Source organism: Ictidomys tridecemlineatus, chromosome 5 (assembly GCF_052094955.1).
Source record: "Ictidomys tridecemlineatus isolate mIctTri1 chromosome 5, mIctTri1.hap1, whole genome shotgun sequence".
Lineage (NCBI taxonomy): Eukaryota > Metazoa > Chordata > Mammalia > Rodentia > Sciuridae > Ictidomys > Ictidomys tridecemlineatus.
This window is the reverse complement of record NC_135481.1, coordinates 176,868,543-176,887,720: the sequence shown is the minus strand read 5'-3', so window position 1 is coordinate 176,887,720 and position 19,178 is coordinate 176,868,543. Positions and strand designations below refer to the sequence as shown.

Genomic DNA, 19,178 nt, shown 5'->3' with positions numbered 1-19,178 from the left:
TATCTATCTATCTATCTATCTCCATAGTCACTTCTACTATTCAAATCCACGCACATAGGAGGTCTTTTCATTCACTTAGGTATTTTAAAATTTCTTTCCACATTATTCTCTTTTCAGTATGCAACAAATATTTCAAATTCTGTTTAAATTTATTTCTAAGTATTTTATCTCCTTTGATGCACTCATAAACGCAATTATTTTCTTAATTTTGTTTTTTGGTTGTTTCCTTGGCACTGTTTAGAGACATGGCTGGTTTTTACATATTGATCCTGTATTCTGCAATCTGGCTGAATTCATTCATTAGTTCTAACAGGTTTTTTTAGTGGAAATTTTGGAGTTTCTATACATAACATTATGTAAATAGATATAGTTTTAATCACTTTTTCTTAATCTTTTCTTCTTTGTTACTGGGGATAGCACTCAGGGGCACTTAACCACTGAGCCACATCCCAGGCTCTTTTCATTTTTTAATTTTGAGACAGAGTCTCACAAAGTCGCTTAGGGCCTCACTAAGTTGCTGTGACTGTCCTTGAAATTACCATCCTCCTGACTCAACTTCCCAAAATCTCTGGGATTATAGACACGGGCCACTGTCCCTGGCTTTCTTACTTTATTAATCTATTCATGAACAATATGGCATGGTACCAACTACCTGATATCAAGCCATCCAAGAAAGAAAAGACGCAGAATTGGTTAGAGTAGTCAGAGAGGGGTTTTTTTTTTTTTTTTTGGAAGCAGATTGGTTGGGCCTAAAACTTGGTAGAATTTGAGTGAAACATTCCAGGAGAGGAAATGAAAGAACGAACAAGGCTTGTCATAGGAAAAAATGCCCGTTTATTGAAGAACAGCTCTGCATATTTATAGAGCCGGGGGTGGTTTGACAGTTATGACAGTTTAACAGTTGAAGGGTTTGACAGTTGGCATGGGACAGCTCTTCTCTGGAGGATGGGGAGGTTAGTCTGTGGAGCTGGGTCGACTCCCAACAGGAGACATCATAAACAAATGTACGGAGGAAGAGGAGATGGAGAGCCAGCCAGTGTGGATTGGGTGGAGGGTTCATTTTAAGGAGCCCTGTGAGGGGAAATGGGAACCGTGGGCCAGGGCTGCTGAGAAGGAAACAGGTGGTAGACTGGGAGATGGAAGCCCCAAATCACAGGTAGCTCAGGAATCCTGAGCCACTGTGGGTTCTTGAGCTAAGGACGGATGTGGCTGGAGTGTTCTGGGAAGCCCATTTGGCCCAGCAAACCCGTCCTGCTCCCCTCTTCCACGCACCCTGTGGAGCAGGAGGGTGCTCAGCTCACAGGAGACCCAGGCCCTTGCTGCTTCCCCCGGGTTGGGCTTGCCGATCATGTGCCGTCACATTTCCTCAGTTCTTGGGTCTTAGACTGGAGTTTGGTGCTTTGGATTTTCTTGCTTAAAACCCATGAGGCTTTTAGCCAAGAGTTGTAGGTGGTAAATCTCCAGGAAAAAAAATTAAGAGAAGGTGATTGAAAGAGAAAATGCCTTTTATTTTACATTTTTAAAATTTAAAAAAATTTTTTGGCACCAAGGATTAAGCCTAGAGGCACTTAACCAGTGAGCCACATCCTCAGCCCTTTTTATTTTTTAAAAAAATATTTATTTTTTTTGGTTGTAGTTGGACACAATACCTTTATTTAATTAATTAATTTATTTTTATTTGGTGCTGGGGATCAAACCCAGGGCCTTGCACGTGTTAGGCGAGCACTCTACTGCTGAGCCACAACCCCAGCCCCTCATTTTTTATTTAGAGACAGGGTCCCACTGAATTGCTGAAGGCCTTGCTAAGTTGCTGAGGCTGGTTTTGAACTTGTGATCCTCCTGTCTCAGCCTCCTGAGCCACTGGGATTACAGGCATGTGCCCTGCGCCTAGCAGAAAATTCCTTTTATAAACGCCTATTTTGGGGCCGTTGGATGGTGAGGCGCTGTACAGGCAGACTCCATCAGTATGACCAGTAGTGTGTTCAGAAGCTTCTCCAAGAGTCAGGGGTCTCTATGGGAAATGGTGTCAGCAATCATATGAACAAGAAGTGAAGACAGGAGGCTGGAGCCTCTGCAGCTGGCTGTCACTGTCTGGGAAATGGGGCTAGGCAATCTCAATAAGGGTCCACTAAGATCAAATGACCCCTCTGTGCCAACCACCACTTACATTTTCACAAAACAACATCAACTCAGCCAGATGCCTGGAGAAGCCAAATACTAATGGAGCCTTCCTTGGAAATGAATGGCACCTCCAAAGTGTGGCTGCAGAGTCACTCACAGAACCACCATCCTCTGCTCCGTTGCCTTGAGGGAGTAAAGTGACAGCTAGCTGCTGAGCAGAGTCCCCAGCCTCCCATCTTCAGTTTCTTGATCATTAAAACATTATCCTGACTCCAGTCAGGACAGGGTAAAGGGCCTCCCTTCCTCAAATCCTCCTGAGGCTCCTATCCACACCACTTTTACAACTTCCAATCTCCATTTAAATATCTCCCAAAGTGACAGAGTCACATCGACACCAGTTTGGCAGGTGTTCAAAGCGTGGTTCTATTACACAGGGATGGAAGTGGCCTCTGCCATCCTTTCCTTCAACCTGTACTTGCTAAGCATCTATTATGTGGCAGTCACGATTCAGACGCTGGAGATTCAGCTGTGGAGGAAGACACAGAGCTCTTACCTCCTGCAGCTTACCCTCTAGTGAGGGAGCATCACAGTGAATGGGGAAAGATAGAAAGAAACAGCAATTTCAGAGCGTGTTAAATAATGTGAAGAAAAAAACAAACCAGAGAAATTAAGCATGAGAGAGCAATTTAAGGGGCCAAATTAAGAGAGGGTGATGTGATAGACCGAAAGTTTATGTCCTCTCAAAATTCCCATGTTGAAGACCTCATCCCCATGGTCCCAACTGGGTGGTATTTGGAGATAGGAACTTTTAGTTGGAGTGTTTAAACCATTTACATTTAATGTAATTGCTGATAACACAGGATTTAAACATGGTGTTTTGATATTTGTTTTTTGTATGCATTATGTTTTGTTGTTGTTATTGTTGGGCTTTTTGTTTGTTTTGAGATGGGATCTAGCTGTCTTGCTCAGGTTGGTCTTGAACTCCCGGTCTCAAGTGATCCCTCTACCTCAGCCTCCAGAGTGTTGGGAGTAAAAGCACATATCATTGCACCCAGTTATGTGTTTTATATTTCTTTCTTTCACAATTACCAACTGACACTTGTGTAGATGTGTATTTCCTAGTGTACTGTTTTAATTCCTTTACTTTGTTTTATGTGTTATTTTCTGAGTAGTTGCCCTAAGGATTACAATAAGCATCTTAACTGTTAAGTCTATTCAGCTTCATATGAACTTAATCTCAATACTATATAAATATTTTTGCCTCTATGGATCTCTGCCCACTCCCTTACTCCATGCTGTTATTTTTATACAAATTATATCTTTATACATTGTATGCCCCATGATTTGCATGTTTTCTCTTTTTGGTAATGAAGATTGAGCTCAGGGGTGCTTAACAGCTGAGCAGCATTCCCCAATCCTTTTTATTTTTATTTTTTTTTTTATTTTGAGACAAAGTCTTGCTAAGTTGCTGAGGGCCTTGCTGAGTTGCTGAGGCTGGCTTGGAACTTGCAGTCCTCCGGCCCCAGTCTCCCCAGTTAGGGTGTGTGCCACTCTGTCCCAGCCTCATCATCACACATTTCTAATTATTGTTTTGTCATTTAAATAAAACAGAGAAAAGAGGTATAAACAAAAACCCCACTGTCTTTTATATTTACCTAAGTAGTTAACTTTACTGGTGCTCTTTATTTCTTCCTGCAGTTTGTATCAAGTATCCCAAAAGACTCATTAGGGCATGTTCTCTAGTGTTAAATTCTTTCTGTTTTATTTATGTGGAAATGCCTTACCTTCTCCTACTCTTTTGAAGGATTGTTTCTCTGGATATAGAATTCTTGGTTGATAGTCTTTTTTTGTTGTTTATTTTTATTTATATATTACAGCAGAATGCATGACAATTCTCATTACACATCGAGAGCACAATTTTTCATATCTCTGGTTGTATACAAAATATATTCACACCAGTTCATGTCTTCATACATGTACTTTGGATAATAATGACCATCACATTCCACCAACATTTCTAACCCCATGCCCCTCCCTTTCCCTCCCACCCTTCTGCCCTATCTAGAGTTCCTCTATTTCTCCCATGATCCCTCTCCCTACCCCACTATGCATCAGCCTCCTTATATCAGAGAAAACATTTGGCCTTTGTTTTTTTGGGATTGGCTAACTTCACTTAGCATTATCTTCTCCAACTCCATCCATTTATCTGAAAATGCCATGATTTCATTCTCTTTTATTGCTGAGTAATATTCCATTGTGTATTTTTGCCACATTTTTTTATCCATTCATCTATTGGAGGACATCTAGTTGGTTCCAAAGTTTAGCTATTATGGATTGTGCTGCTATAAACAATGCTGTGGCTGTGTCCCTTGATAGTCTTTTTCTCTTAGCACTTTGAGTAAGACATTCAACTGCCTTCTGGCTTCCACGGTTTCTGATTAAAAATCAGATGTTAGTCTTATTGAGATTTTCTTATACTTGATGACTCACTTTTGTCCTATTGCTTTTAAGATGCTCTCTTTGTCTTTTGTTTTATTATAAATTGTTTAAGTGTGAATTTCTTGTTGAGCTCTTTGAAGTGATGATTTTTTTTAATCAAAATTGGAAAAATTGAAGCCATTATTTCTTTCAAATGTTCTTTTCTCACCCTCTCTCCTCTTCTGTGACTCCCATGATGTGTATGTTCATATGCTTGATGACCTTTGAATCTTTATTCATATATATATTATATATATATTTTTTAAATTTCTTCTTTCTGCTCTACAGATTAAAGAATATCAATTGATCTGCCACCAAGCTTGCAGATTATTTTCCTTGGCCTGTTAAAATCTGCTGTTTCATTTTTTAAGTGAATTTTCCATTTCAGTTACTGTACTTTCCAGCTGCAGAATTTGTCAATTATTTCTATGACTTTATACACATTCTCTATTTTCTAGATTTTGTTCTGAGATTTCCTTTGGTTTTTAGATATGGTTTCTTAACATGTATTCTCTGAACATATTTAAATAGTGAATTTAAGTTCTTGTGTAGTGAGTCCAACACCTGAGATTCTTTGGAGACAGTTTTTCATGGGTATAGGCCAAGTTTTCTTGTTGATTTGCATGTCTTATACAAGTGATTTGCATGTTTTAATACAAATATATGGTTTATTAGCTGAACATTGGATATTTAAAAAATATAATGCGGTAGTTTCTGGAAATTGGATTCTCCCTCCCCTCAGAGTTTGTTATTGTTACTGGTTGTTGTAGTTATTTGTTTAGAGACTTTCCTGAATCAATTCAGTGAAGTATTCTTTGTCATATGAAGTTTCTGTAGTCTCTGCTTGGTTATCTTAGTGGCCAATTAATGGTTATGCTGAGAAAGGCAGTCTTGTGTGTGCAATCTTTCAAACTTCTGCTTAGTCTCATGAGAGTGAGCCTTGCGCCTGAGATACCTCCTTACCCTAAGATGAGGAGCTCACATGGTGTGTACATTATGTGGTTATAGCTTTTCCTGCTTCAAACTCAATATGTACTCCTTTTTTTTAAGTGTCTGCATCAAAGGCCCTCAAATATGTCCCCAGTTTTCAGTTTTCAGACTCTATTAGGGAAGGGGAGGAGCCTCTAGGCTCAAGAGCAGTGAGCATAGCCAATTGTTTGGTACCAGTGACTTGGGTCGGGGGACTTGTTAACCATGGGGAGTGATGCACATTATTGAAGTCCTCTTGCTCTGTCTCCTCTCCATCTAAGTGTTTTTCTACCCAGTGCTGACTGTATTGTTTTCCTTGGAGATTCCCATGCAGATGCATTGAGCAGAAGTGCATAGAGTCTACCCTGGGGACTGGTGACCACTCTCTCCCCGGGGTTCATAATTGGTATACACTCTTCTACTTATCAGTTTGCCACAATGATCAGAGTTGCCAAAGAAACACACCATGGCAGGGTGTAAATGCAACTCCACTCTACCAGGGGAGAGCCAGCTCCCTGGGTGCAGTGGTTGGTTGAGGCTGGCCACCATCTGGCTGCACAGAGATAAATGAGAGGAGGCATGAACTTCCTTGGAGTTCTGGGGGTTGGAGATGATGTCTGGGGGAGGTAGAGGGCCTGGTACAGGGAGTGCTTGAGGACCTCTAGTGAGATGTGTTTTCTTGTAGTGCTGAGCAACTCTTGGTGCTGTTTAAAAACGGGGGAGAGTAGACAATCAAAGGGCAAATAAGGACAAAGTCCAGGAAAGTCTCATGCAGCTCAGTTGTGGATTGTCTGATATTGGATCATTTTAGACCCAAATGTCTCGGGTAGAATGACACATCAGGATGGAAACAAGGCATGTAGGTCCCACCAGACACCAGTGGCCCTGTGCCCCTGTCAAGATTAAAAGGGAATCCAGGAAATTCAGACTTTCAGGGGCTTTTGGATACTGGTGCTTACATGACAATATTTTTAGGAAATATTAGGGGGAAAATTAACCTGGTGACATTGTGGGGGAGGGAGATTTGGGGAAAATTCAGTGACCCAAAGTGTTTTTCTGCTTGTGGTCATTGAGTTTGTGTGAGGGCCCCTTGGGCCATTTTGGGGTGCTGGTGACCACGGTTCCCATTGTGAGTCACAGGGCTGACATTTGGCTGCTTGTGGCACAGAATGTCACCACCTCCTGAGGAGGTATGTCTCTGCAGAGCTAAGAATGTGAGCCACACAGTGGGATGGGTGCTCTTTGGCCTGACACCTGAGGTACCCAAACACCTGTGGGCTACTCAATAGAAAGCAGCCTGCAGACTGGGTGGACCAGGGGGCATTGCTTTCTCATCTGGGCCCTGGCTGCAGCAGGGCTGATACACACCACCTTGTCCCAGGGACAGTCGGGCTCGGCCGGCCCCACAGGCCTCCAGGGCCCAGAGCTGCCAGTGGGCTCTGCAGACTGAGTGCTGAGGTGCAGCCCTTGGCCCCTAGGGTGCCAGGTGTCCTCCCTGTCCCTCAGGCAGTGGCTCTCCACCCAGAGATGGGGAGGCTGTGCCTGAATTGGCTGATACCTTTTCTCCATCTCTTCACCCAGCGGGTGACCCCGAAGCTGTTGAGGTCAAGGATTAGCCTCAATCTGGAGATTCGAGCCAGGGGGTCCAGATGGCTCCAAGAAAAGAAATTGTTCCCAAAGAAACCAGAGACAGTACCGAGAACTAGACACTGCCTGGGTCTGGCCTGTTGACCCCTCAGGGCCCATACCCTACTGTCCCCAGCCACCTGGGTCAGGGCCCGTCCCAGCCGGGAGCCCTCACATGATGCTGAAGCAGCACAAGACGCCCTGGTGCAGAAGAGGAGCGGTTTTATTTGGTGGGGAGCAGGGGAGGTTCCGCACACCTGGGGGGAGGAGGGGGCGCAGGCTCCCAGGGACGAGGCACCTTGTCATTTTCTAGGACGTGGGGCCAGCCTTCCCTGTCCTGGGAAGGAGCGGGTGGACTGCAGCAAGAAGCGGGTCTGTGGGGACAAGAGCCCAGTCAGCAGGGAGACTCAAGGTCATGGACTCTTATTGGTATTGATCCAGCATCAAACCTACCCTCCAGGGGACAGGAGGAGGCCAAGACCCTGGAGCTAGAGGCTTGGCCTCAGTCACTAGGGTAGCCCAGGCCTGGATCATGCATTTGAGAGCGTGTGTCTGTGAGCTCAAGTGGACTTGCGTGTGGTGATTCTGGATGTGTGTGCTCAGCTCTTATTCTTTCTTTTGTGCTTTGTGCCTGATGAGGTGAGCATCTGCTCCATCACATGCTCCCACCATGAGGCACTGCCTCACCGGGTCAAGGATCGTCAATCAATCATGGACTGGAAACAAACTGTGCCCAAACAAACCTTTTGTCTTTATAATTTATTACTTTTGGCATTTCGTTACAGGGAGGGAAAGCTGACTTATATAAGTGTCATTAGTCTCAAGACCCCTGCTGCCTCCTACCAGCAGAGTAACAGACTGTCCCAGATCCTGTGGAGCAGGGACCACACTAACCAGCAGAGCAGAGACCAGGGTCCTTTTAGCAAGGCCTAGACCCTGATGACAAGATTCACTTCAGGGATCAGCTTGTCTAGAAAATGAAAAACAAAACAGAAAACCAGTCTAGAGTCATGGTCGTGAGGAGAAGGAGTCAGGGAGAGCCACATTCCTCCTGAGGTGGAGGGCCAGCAAGTGGGAGTGCTGGAGACCCCTCATGCTCAGGCTGGTCGATGAGGACGGGCCCTTCCACCCACGGACCCAGCTAGACTCAGTGTCGGGGCCAAGGAGGGCAGGCTTTGACCTCAGAACTTTCCAGATACTTCAGGGGAACAAAGAAACCAAAACCAAGGTAAGGGGAAAGCAGAGGCCCGAGCTGCCCTGTGGTGTGCAGGGACAAAACCCCTGGGGACATGGCTGCTCTTGCAGAGGGAGAGAGCTTGGAAGCACCACTTACGAATGATCTCATGCACCAGGGGGATGTCCAGTTTTTGGAGAACGCCATTGACCAGTCGGCACACCTGAGCCAGGCAGAGAGGGGAGTTAGCAAAGGGGCACCCGTGGGACACCCGGGAGCAGCATCGTCTCTATTGGGCGTTCTCTGGGGAAGGTTTCCGTCACTTCTCTGTGTCTAAGCGTTTGATTCTGAGCAGGTGTGGGGACGAATGTCACAGGCACATTAGGCAGAAGGAGAAACTAAAGGCATGAGGGACATTGGCACGCTGAGGCGCGTTCACTCTGTGACAGTGCCTCTGTGGAAGGTTCTGGAAGGCGGTTTCTGGCCCTAGGAGACACTGAGCCTAGCCTGGAAGTCCTCTGGTCTCCAGCCATGGAGGGCTGGTGGGGCTTCTCAGGCAGGGCCGACCCAGTTCAGCTGCGGTGTGGACAGGCACGGGGCCTGGACCAGGCTGCAGCCCACTGAGGCATTTGGAGGGACAGAAAGAACCATGGACAGATGGAGTAACCGAAAGACTGACGGACGGGTGGATTTACTTCTCAAACTGAGGGACTCAGGTAGCTCACCCCAGGACTCTCTCAGCCTGAGAATCTCTGAGGCACAAGGATCGGGGGACCCCCACCCCAGCCCACCTACCTTGCCCTGCACCAGCTCAGGAAGGACTTTATTCAAGATGCCCGTGAGGTTGTCCACGAGGTCTTGAATGGGGAAGGGAGCAAAAAAGGTGTGACTCAGGAGCCGAGGGTGGACCTGGAAAACTCTTGAGAGGGACACAGTGACAGCATCAGACCAGGCCTGTCCCCTCACCCCATGTGCAGCCAGGGTCCTACCCAGAGGGAGCCACGCCCTGCGCACACAGGCACGAGGAGGTGGAGCCCACAGCCCCAGGACAGGGCAGGTGTTCCACAGGACATCACAATATGACCATGCTCTGCGTGGAGCTAGGAGGACTCCTGAGACGGCACGTGAAGACCTCGGCCATGGGGCCATGACTCCTGCCTGTTGGGTATGATCTCAGCCTTCCCAGGTGACGGGACTGAAACCAGCACCCTAGTGAGGCTTCATGTCTGTTTCCCCTTAGGGGACCCAACACTTGACCCCTGCTGTCTTGGGGGCTTTATCAGTGACCCCTGTAGGTCCACGTTACAGATAAGCAAGCCACAGCCGCACAGGAGAAGACCATTCAAGCTCAGAGGCCCTTCACCTCCCCTCAGCCCTAACATAGCTGAGGCTTAAACTCAGACATCTTGTTGCCAAATCCAACGTCAAATTAGTCATGTGGCCTAACAAGGATAAGTGAAAACTTTACCCTTCCATTTACTTATTAATCCGTCCATACATCTGTCCACACATATATCCATCCATCCATCCTTCCCTCCACACGTTTAACCATCTAACCATCCATCTCTCTATTAGTCATCCATCACCCAACCGCCCATCCACCTCTCCTCCACCCACCCACCATTTCCCACCATCTACTTATCCTTCCTCCCTTCCATCCTCTTCCTCTTCCATTTTCCCATCATTCCATCTTTCCATCCACCCACCATTCTGCTCTGTTCCTCGGGGGCAGAGCATCAGCCCTTGGCCTCACCCGTTAAGCAGGGAGATCCGCAGGCTGCCAGGGGAATGGGTGCAGTCACCAAGCACCAGGTGGCTCTTCCCCTCACTGTCTCTCTCAACCAAGAGTTCCGCAGTGGTGTTGAGCTTCACGTCCAGCTCCAGCAGACTTCTGAACCGGGGCCTGTAGAGGAGACCATTCTATTGGCATCTGGTCTAGCACATTCGAAGGTTTTTTCCCCCCCTTTTCAGGCACGTGAGCCTCACCTGACCCCACCTTGCCCACAGGTGCACGCAGCTCACTTCCCCCAGGAGACCCAAGGCTCACAGAGGTCAAGTGCGTTCCCACGGCCCCCAAGGTTGCTCGGCAGAGTGGCAAATGAGCTGCAGACGGAGGCTCAGGTCGTTGCACTCCCACCCCCTGGTGCCTCCCCAGAGACCTCAGGGTCTCCCTTGCTGAGCCACCTTTCCTTCTACCCTGGGGACCTACTCACGTATTCACTTTAAGTATCAATCCCAGCGGGATGGTGACGTAGAGGCCATGGGCGCTGTGGCTCTGCACATAACTGAGTTCCAACAGCTGAGGATTGGTGACCTTGATGCTGTCCAGGGTGCAACATCAGAGGGAGAAACATCAGCTCCTGGAGCCTCCAACCTGGACACCACCTTCAACCCCAGAGACCATCCAAGGGGAGGAGGAGCTGCCCACGGGGACCATGGGAGACAATGTGGGTATCTTGCAGCCAGAGCCACACGGGGCTGAGCTTCACAGCACTTCTCCCAGCCTCTGCCAAGATTGGATCCTGACATGTACGATGCCCTCTTCATCTCAAGTCTATGAGATTGTCCAGGAGGGGACTGTGTCAGGGTTGGTGGCCTGCTCTGTGCCAGCACAGGGACTTACCAAGGAAGGGGCTGCCCTTGTGGATGGATGGATATGTGGGTGGGTGGATGGATATGTGGGTGGGTGGATGGCAGAGGAAGGGATCAAAGGAAGGAAAGCTTGGCTGGACAGATGGATGGACGGATGGATGGATGGACGGATGGATGGATGGACGGATGGATGGACGGATGGTTTGTTCAGTGCATGAATGGGCGATGGTGGGAATAGTGGTAAGTCTGCACCAATGTCTGTGGGCCTGAATCACTCAAACGTAAGTCTGTCTCTCTGCCAGTCCGGGAGCCAGAGCCAGATGCTCGGGAATGGCTTTGACCCAGTCCCATCCAGGCCCAGGCTGTGGCCGCTCACAGACACCCTAGTGATTCTGGCTCAGTGAGCTCTGGGTGTCCCGTGGGAAGCACCACTTCAGCCACAGACACCGCCTGGCTCTGTTAGTGTCACTGATGACACCTTGGAGGCGGGAGCTGATGTTCTCCTGCCTCCATCAAAGGCCACTGTGTTCTCGGGTGGGGGGGGGGGAGGGAAGAGATGGCAGTGGTGCAGAGGAGAAGGGCTGGGCCCTGACTCAGGAGGTCAGAGTGACATTCCTTGCTCTGCGTCTCGTTGAGTGAGCTCAGGCCTGACCCTGTGCTCATGTCCCCATCTGAAAACTGGGCATCATTAAGCTGACCTTGAGGGGTTGTCCTGGAGACCCTCGGATGGTGCTGGGACGTGCTTCAGGGACTGGAGTAGAGGGCCAGTGTCCCTGCCAGACTTGAGTCCCGGCTCCAGGCTCAGGCCACCGCCCCTCCCTCAGGGCTGCCACCTGGGGCTGGCAGATCTCAGCTGCTTCTGGGGACCAAGGGCGTATTGTAGGTCAACTCACGAGAGGATGTTGTTCAGGATGGAGAGAGAGGAAGCCAGTTTTCCGATAAGGCCAACCAGGCCACCAGAAGTGCCCCCTTCACTCTTCAGAATGTTCAAAAGTGGGAGGCTTTCAAGAATGTCCAGCAGACCCCCGGAGAGCAGGCCATGGCTGAGAGCTGGAAATGATAGAAGGGCCTCTGAGGGTCACTTCTGTCATATTGAGGCCCTCAGGTCCCCTCCCCTACTCATCGTGCCCCTTCTCCTACCAGATGGGGTGTTGTTTATGCACACCTGTGCACACACGCACACACATGTACGTACACACCTGTGACAGAGGCCATCACAGACTTACCATCCCTCAAGCTTCCTGCAAGATCTATGGGATTTGCATCCAGGGCTGGGGTCGGATCCAAGGACAGAGTCGGGTCCAGGGGCTCAGGCAGGCCTGGGTCCAGCGGCACCGGCAGGCCTGCGAGCTGGGATGTGACCTGGGCCAGCAGCCCACAGAAGACAACGAGGCCACCAGTGTGAAACATCTCTTGGTGTCTGTGGACAGAATGAGTCCAATGAAGCACAAATTGGTCTCCTCCCCAGAGCACCTGGAGGTGACCAGCAGTAATGGCTAGACTGCTGGGTGTTTTCCCTGTGCCAGGAGACAGGTTGATGGCTGCACCCTGGGTGACTTATTCCATCTTCAGTATCTCCTGAGACACGAGCCCCTATCACTTGCACAGGCGAGGATACACAAATCTAGTGACCACAGGTAACATCCCCCAATGTCCCCAAGGTTACAGATACAGTGAGCTCTCGGGCTTGAAGTAGAGACAGGGTTTGAAGCAGCTCTGCCTGACCTCCAGGCCTCTATTTAAGTGACCATCAGATTTACTCAGGCACACTCACACACTGGTGAAGCCAATCTGGAAAGCATTATGGAGATTTCTTGGAAAACTGGGAATGGAACCACCATTTGACCCAGCTATCCCTCTCCTTGGTCTATACCCAAAGGACTTAAAAACAGCATACTACAGGGACACAGCCACAGCATTGTTTATAGCAGCACAATTCACAATAGCTAAACTGTGGAACCAACCTAGATGGCCCTCAGTAGATGGTTAAAAAAATGTGGCATATTTACAAAATGAAATATTACTCAGTAGTAAAAGAGAATAAAATCACGGCATTTGCAGGCAAATGGACAGTTAGAGAAGATAATACTAAGTGAAGTTATCAAATTCCAAAAAACAAATGCCAAATGTTTGATATAAGGAGGCTGATTCATAGCAGGGTAGGGAGAGGGATCATGGGAGGAATAGAGGAACTCTAGATAGGGCAGAGGGGTGGGAGGGGAAGGGAGGGGGCACGGGGTTAGAAATGAGGGTGGAATGTGATGGTCATCATTATCCTAAGTACATGTATGAAGACACGAATTGGTGTGAATATATTTTGTATACAACAAGAGATATGAAAAATTGTGCTTTATATGTGTAATAAGAATTGTAATGCATTCTGTCATATATAAATAAAAAAATAATTTACTCAGCAGCTGGGCTCAGTTAAGGAGTCCCTAGTTCCACCTCCTCTGAGGAATTCCACCGTCCCTTTCTGCAGTGCTGGGATGGAACCCAGGGCCTCGTCCACGCTAGGAGAGCGCTCTGCCTCGAGCCTCCACAGCCCAGTTCCTGCTCTTCAGACCAAGCAAATGAAGACTTCAATTTGCCAGTGACTGGAGCACCGAACTACTTTGTCACCTCCCTGCTAAGCGGATGGCTCTTTGGTCTGGTTTGTGGATACCCTTGCAAGTCACCTAATATCAGAAGTCACCCGGCCACAGTGAGCATCTCAGACCACACTGACAACCCCAAGTCAAATGCCTGCCCTGGGGCTCCTGACTGAGGGTGTTGGAGCCTGATTTCCCATCAGCATTGCTGGTCTCTTAGGGACAGAGCGAGTGGCCATTCCCAGCCCATGAACCTGGCCAGTTCTGTCTCCAAGGTCCCCCCCAATGACCCTAAGTGCAGTCTGCCAGTTTCTGTCCCACAGTGAGGAAGCTGGCATCCCTGTCACCCAGAGCAGTGTGTGGGGGGGGTAGTGGAAGGGACAGGGCTCACCTGGGCTTCTTGAGGTCTCAGCAGTGTCTTGGTTTCCTCTCCCCCTCCTGAGGGCTTCTGCCTGGGACGCAGCCTCTTTTATAGCTTGGGGATCAGCAAATGGGAGATTTCTTCAGAACTTGATTGAGAATTCTTCAATCAGGTGGTGTCTTTCAGGGCTCTCCAAAACAAATAATTGCCAATCACATTAGCAGGTGGGTCAGTTCAGCAATTTGGTTCACAAGTTAAACAGAAAAACGTGAGATGGGCTGTTACTCAAGACTTCGTGGTTTCATTCATGCACAGAGCTGAGGTTGGGGACCCACGCTCCCAGGTGACCTGGAAGATCATGTTAGGAGCTCCAGACAAGGCAGCCAGTTAGAGCCCAGGAAGGGACATCAGTGTCATCTCTTGTCCCTTTTCCTTCACTGGTCGGATTCTTTTTTCTCTAACTGAGGAACTATTCCTACTCCTGCAATGTCAAGTGTCAAACTGCATCAGATTTCTTCACATCTGGGGGTCTCTCCGTTCCTGCCTGGGGTTCTTCCATTTTCTGAGCCCCTGGTGCCTGATAGTCATGTGACTGCACATCCTCATCAGAACCTGGGAGGGGGAGGTGACTGTTCCTTCTTTTGGGAGGGAGAAACTGAGACCCAGTGGGGACACATGACCCAGAGAGCACATGGCACAGTTAGACCTCAACTCACCAGAAAATAACTGCAATTAAAAATGCCAATTAAAATGCTAACACCTGCTGAGTTTTTGCCATGTGCCAGGGACTCACAATCCGGGTTGAAGTGGGAAGTGAGTTTTTCTTTTAATATATATTTTTAGATGTTGATGGGCTTTATTTCATTCCTTTATTTATATGGTGCTGAGAATCAAACCCAGTGCCTCACACATCCTGGGCAAGTGCCTTAACACTGAGGCACAAACTCAGCCCTGGAAATTTGCTCTTCCTCAAAAGAAGCCTCAGGCACTTGTCTCCTCTACTTGGAGATTTTGCAGATGGAGAAAGAGAGGGGAGGAGAGGCTCAAGTCTTGAACTAGGAAAGCAGCTCTTGACCTGCAAAACCTGCCACCTTAGGAGCAGACCTGGAAAGAGGTGCTGAAGCTTCAGAGCATCTGTGAGGGTGGGAATTTTTTGTTTTGTTTTAGTACCAGGCATTGAACCCAGGTACTTAACCACTGAGCCACATCCCCAGCCCTTTTTTGTATCCTATTTAGACACAGGGTCTCACTGAGTTGCTTAGGGCCTAACTAAGTTGCTGAGGCTGGCTTTGAATTCCCAGTCCTCTTGCTTCAGCCTCCAAGCTGCTGGGATTACAGGCCTGTACGGTGGACCCTGTGGGAATCAATATTTAATAACTGAGTAGATGGTGGCCAAGGAATTACCAATGAATAAATGACATTGGATAAAAACTTCCCATCCCCCTACCCCACGCTGAGCCTATTATAAATGAGTTTCCATGTACTCTTCCCGGGGGAACTGATGCTGAATGTTTATCCTAAAATCATGAATCTCCATTATACCCAAGAACAACTCGCCGCACACAGGAGGAGTTCAGAGGCTTCAGGACTGAGGCCCCGCCCGTACCCAGGATCCAGGCCTAGAGTCAGACTGGGACAGCGCTCCGAAGCAATCCTGGTGGCTGACCCGCACCCTCAGGTGACCACTGTCTTGGCCGTGGGTGTCCTGGGTCAGTTTCGCAGTTCTGCAGCTTCGTGTCCCTGGGAGGTGTCCCCTCTCATCTCCGTGTCTGGCGACGTTCACGTGATTTTACGTTTATGAGGCTCATCCGTGCAGCTGTGGGAAGCTGGAGGTGGCTTCATTGCTACTGAGGGTACCAGGGAGTCGCTGTCCCACCAGGTCATTGCGCGTTTTGTTGGTTCTTTTGTGGGCTTTGGGGAGTGGTTAATTGGGGGCTGCTGGGAGCTGGAGGCCAGGTGCCTTCTTTCCTTCAGTGCGCATGCGCATTTCCTCCCAGGGAACTGGAGTCTCAGGGCGGGTGTGGGGAGTGTGTCTGGCTGTAGCTGATCTCAGTGTCCTGGGGGTGGGGGCGGTCTGCTTTCCCTCCCACCAGCAGTGCCAGGGCTCCCTGGCTCCTCCTCCTGCAAGATGTTAATTACCATTTTGCAGATGATGAGGACCAAGAGGCAGAATGCGGTTTCCCAAACAGAGTTGGTGAGTCCTGAGACCAGGATCTTCCACTCATTTAACCCTGAACCTGGACTGAGCTCACATCGTGGGGTGCTGGGGACTCACTGGTCACTGTGTCCTGAGGAGCCTATACCTCAAGGAACTCCTAGGGAGGCTGAATCAAATCTGAAGTCAGGTGTCTTTGGCACCAGTGTGTCTACATGTCCACTCTGTCACCCTTTCTCTATAATGGACTCTTTGGATCCAGGGACCACCACATAGTAGGTGCTCAATTTATATGGAGTGGGAGATCTCAGACCCTCCTGGCAGTGAGGAACAAAGTCACAGATGAGTGCAAAAGACAGGGCCAGAGTGTTTTCTCTGGTATTTCTGTGCCTGTGATCAAGTCTGTCTGTTTCCCAGGGCCACACAGAGGGGACCCGTGCACCCTTCAGAGCTAGTTTATTGTGGAAGAGGACAGGAGGTGCATAAGGCCTGGGGTCAAGTTTCTAGGGGCAGCAGAAGCCCCATGCTGAGGGAGACTTGAGTCCCACAAGGTGGAATCTCTTTGCAGTCAATGGAGGCAGCTGGAGGACCCTGGAGACTGGTGACTGGAGCTTGCCTGGACTCAGGTTGGCCAAGTTGGGGAGCAGTCACTAATTCTGTAAGGAGAGGGGACAGGGACAGACTCAGTCGCCAGGTGACCCCAGGCCCACAGTGCAGGGAACTTCCCTGCTCAAGGCTGACCAAAGGCTGGGGCCAGGAGACTTTGTGTCACTCTTTCCAAATGACACCTGATCATTCACTTCTCGTCCTCTCCTTAGGAGCCTGGGCCTCCAGGAGACAAGGGCTGAAACTGGCCACTTCCACAGGACAGGGGTGGTCTCAGGCCTGGGCGGAGCCTGTGCTCCCTCCTGGATTGGGGGAGCTCTTGGGAGGATCTAGAATCTGTGGTGTCCTGGGTTTGGGGACTGGGCGGGGTTACTTGGTAGGGGTTTCCTCTACAGTCCCAGCTCTTGGGGACCATAATGGCCATCATAATAGGGTTTCCTCTACTGTGTTCTCACAGCACATTCCTCTACTGTGTTCTCTTCAGCAGGGCTCTTGTGGGTCCCAAGCTGGGGTCCTTCTTTCAATACTTGCCAATTCTGAGGGATCCTCCCAAGATGAACCAAATGGCCAGCCATGAGGCCTTTGAAAAGTTCACGTCTAGCTGCCTGAGGATCTCACCAGTCAGAGGACACACCTGGGCCACCAGCAGAGAGAAGGGTCATGCCAGGGGCTGCAGAAGGAACACTGGGGGTCCTGTGGAGTGTCACCTCCACTGGGTTTCAGCAGGAACTGTGGCAAGCATTGCCCAGGTGTAGTGGCACCCCCTCTTCCACAGAAAATCTTAATTAAGCTTCTCCAGAGACCCTCACCATAATTGTTCTTAGATTATCAGCAGGAATTTCTGCAAGAGTTTTCAGGCAGGAAGTGTGTCCACAGAAGCAGGTAAGGGAGACTAATCAGGGCTCTAACTGGGCCTGCAGCCTTCACAGGGGTTTACATTTCAAAGAACAGCAATTAAATCCTGGGGAAAGTTCTTTATGATCCAAAAGATAAGAGTGAATGATAGAAATTAGGTTCCTTGGAAACCAGCTGGGGGAGTCGGGAGGGGGCTGGATATCATATTTCTCATAATGTACAAGTTGAAATTCAAAAACACTTGGACAGATTTCTACAACATGGCAGTCTTGGGCCTCGGCAGTCACCATGGAATACACCCCTTTGGAACTGATGATTACTGGCCAGTCCAAGATTTGCATGCGGTAAATCAAGCCAGGGTCGCCTTACACCCTGTGGTCCCCATCCATATACTCTGCCAAGTCTGCTCCCAGCTGAAGCAGCCTAGTTCACATGCTTGGACTAAAGATGCCTTCGTTTGCCATTTTGCTTTCCGAAGGGAAGATTCTAAGGGGAACAAAGGCCAGTTGACCTGGACCAGGCTATCACAGGTTTTCGGAAATCACCTACTGTCTTTGGTACAGCGCTGGCCTGTGACTAAAGGCCTTTCCTACAAAACAATGTGGGTGCACACTGCTCCAATATACAGATGGTCTGTCGTTGGCCAGAACATCCAGAGAGGACAGCAGGGAAGGGACACAGCTGCTTCTCACTCTCCTGTGTCAGGCTGGTTACAAAGTTTCAAAAAAATAAAATAAAGTCAAGTACCTGTGTTTCTGACTCTGGGACAATGGCAGTTGGGCCCTGAGGGGCAACAGGTGATCTGCTCAATCCCAGTCCCTTCAACCCGCCGTCAGATTACAGAGTTTTAGGGGGCTGCTGGATACTTCCGTATATGCATCCCCAACTTTTCAGTTATGGCAAAACCCCTCTATGAAACCACAAAGTGGGGAAGACGGGATCCTCTAATATGGGGCCAACACAACAAAAGGCCTTTGAGGACATTAAAAAGCACTCACCAGGGCACCTGGACGGGGCTCCCTGACCTCTCCCAGCCTTTCTTTCTGTATGTCCATGAGCGGTCTGGAATAGCCGTAGGAATCTTAACTTAAATGCTGGGGACATGGTACTGTCCAGTGGCCTACGTGTCCAAATAGCTAGACTCTGTAGCCACCTTGTTTGTGGTCCTTGCAGCCTGGCCCTTCTGGTGTTGGAAGCTGATAAACTCTCTATGGGATAAGATTTGGTTATCAGAGGTCCTCATTCATTTTTTTTTTTTTGTACCAGGGATAGAACCTAGGAGCACTTGACCACTGAGCCACATCCTCAGCCTTGTTTTGTATTTTATTTAGAGACAGGGTCTCACTGAGTTGCTTAGTGCCTCTCTATCTATCTATCTATCTATCTATCTATCTATCTATCTATCTATCTATCTACCTATCTAGTATAATTTGTTATACATGACAGCAGAATGAATTTAACTCATAGTACACACACAGAGCACATTTTTTCATGTCTCTGGTTGTACACAAATAGAGTCACACCATTCGTGTCTTCATACATGTACCTGGGGTGATGATGTCCATCTCATTCCATCGTCTTTCCTACCCCCATGCCCCCTCCCCTTTGCCCTATCTAAGGTTCCTCCATCCCTCCCATGCTCCCCCCACC

General features: G+C 48.7%; 1 long non-coding RNA gene across 1 annotated transcript in view; it reads left to right on the top strand.

Moving 5' to 3' along the window:
• Positions 1-15,363, top strand: part of LOC144378109 (uncharacterized) — a 22,215-nt gene extending 6,852 nt beyond the window's left edge. Inside the window, exon 2 of the long non-coding RNA XR_013439645.1 lies at positions 13,443-15,363. This is a non-coding gene — a long non-coding RNA (uncharacterized LOC144378109). The remainder of the gene's footprint in view (positions 1-13,442) is intronic.
• The last annotated feature ends 3,815 nt before the right edge of the window (positions 15,364-19,178 follow it).